The 979-nt window shown below is 34.8% G+C and overlaps 1 pseudogene across 1 annotated transcript; it reads left to right on the forward strand.

Moving 5' to 3' along the window:
• Positions 1–215: 215 nt before the first annotated feature.
• LOC308278789 (UDP-N-acetylglucosamine transferase subunit ALG13-like) lies at positions 216–651 on the forward strand (annotated as a pseudogene). Its single transcript has one exon. The product of its transcript is annotated as a UDP-N-acetylglucosamine transferase subunit ALG13-like (transcript).
• Positions 652–979: the final 328 nt, after the last annotated feature.

Here is a 979-nt window from a genome sequence, read left to right on the forward strand (position 1 = left end):
CATTTTATCTACCTGGTGCCTTCTAAACAAAAATAGTTAATATTGATAGCATTTTTCTGGTTTATATTTGTGTTTTCCTAAATTGTATCATAACCAACTTGAAGCAAAGATAAGTAGAGGTGTTCAAACACTTGGTATTGTATACTATACCTCTCTGTTGATTAAAATTTGCAAATCATCCTGCAATTTGGGACTTCAAACCCACGCATTGAAATTTTGACAACCTTGTAGCATGTGTGTTTGCACGCGATACTCTGCAAATTATCGAGGGCCTTGGTTACAGCCAACTTATCCTCCAAATTGGTAGAGGAACTGTGGTACCTGAGCCATCTAGTACTGAGTTGTTTACTCTGGATCTGTACAGATACAAGAATCCCTTGCAAGAAGACCTTCAGAGGACAGATATTGTTATTAGCCACACAGGTGCAGGAAGCTGTTTGGAGGCTCTGGAAAGAGGCAAGCCACTTGTAGTTATAAATGAAAAGTTGATGAATAATCACCAGCTGGAATTGGCAAAGCAGCTACTGTACCTGCAGCATATTTCCTGGGCTTTTAGAGTCAATAGACTTATAAATACTGAAATGTTATCTTCCTGGCTAGCCAGATAAATTTTCTGCATCTTTGGATAAATTTGGTGGATTACAGAAATAAATATTAAACTCTTGATACTTTAAAACACCCCCAATCTAGCATGCACAGTGAGATTAAGTCAAATTAAACACATAATATGTATTTACAGAATAATATAAATCATCACATCTGTGAATACATAGGAAATTTTATACTGTGCCCATTGCATTTGGGTCCAAATCCTAATTCCAGTTTAGTAAATTTATTAGATTTCTCTATGTTTCCATATGTTATGAGCATTCACAGTTTTTGTCCTAGAATCCCAAAAGTATTTGGAATTGTGAAAAAGAATGAAACTGAGATAAAAACTGTAAATATAGTCAATTAAATGTTCCTTAAGAGTAAAAAC

Source organism: Muscardinus avellanarius (assembly GCF_963383645.1).
Source record: "Muscardinus avellanarius genome assembly, chromosome: X".
Lineage (NCBI taxonomy): Eukaryota > Metazoa > Chordata > Mammalia > Rodentia > Gliridae > Muscardinus > Muscardinus avellanarius.